Source organism: Cryptotermes secundus, unplaced genomic scaffold (genome assembly GCF_002891405.2).
Source record: "Cryptotermes secundus unplaced genomic scaffold, Csec_1.0 scaffold376, whole genome shotgun sequence".
Taxonomy (NCBI): domain Eukaryota; kingdom Metazoa; phylum Arthropoda; class Insecta; order Blattodea; family Kalotermitidae; genus Cryptotermes; species Cryptotermes secundus.
The window spans coordinates 216,142-216,841 of record NW_019720708.1 but is presented as its reverse complement, the minus strand read 5'-3'; positions in this window follow the sequence as shown (position 1 = coordinate 216,841).

Sequence of the window (700 nt, the reverse complement as noted above, 5' to 3'; positions counted from 1 at the left end):
CCTCATCGCCAGCTATGAGCCGACTGTCTAGACTCGCTTAACGAGCACATCTCATAACGAGCAAAACAAATTGTAAAAAATGACTCGCTTAACGAGCGACGTTTCGCATAACGAGTGACGAGAGGGGAAGTCCCGGATTGTGCGCTTGCTACCTCAGTCTGTGTTTAGCATTCGTTCCGCTAGCATCTTAGTGTCGCTTGTGATCAGACATTTTTCCAAACTTGTGTTCAGACATATTATTTGTGATTTTTTTTTGTGCAAAGTTCAATAACCCTTGCAAAAATGTCCCCGAAGAAAAAGCCGCAAACAGACAGCCATAAGAGAATAAAAATAACCGTAGAAATGAAACGTAAACCATTGAAAAGCGAGAACGAGGTGTGAGCGTGGCTGATCTAGCACGCACATACAATCGGTCTACATCAACGATTTGCACTATCCTCAAGAACAAGGACAAGATTAAGGAGAGAGACGCTTCAAACGGGGTGACAAGAATATCTACGCAACGGTTACGTATTCTCGACGATGTTGAAAGGTTGCTCATTTGGATGAACGAAAAGCAGTTGCAAGGCGACACTATTAACGAGAACATCATTTGTGAGAAGGCGAAAGTGATTTTCGCCGACCTCGTTAAGAAGACGCCAGGATCATCAGCGGCTGAAGAACAAGCATTTAAGGGAAGCCGTGGGTGGTTCGAGGAGTT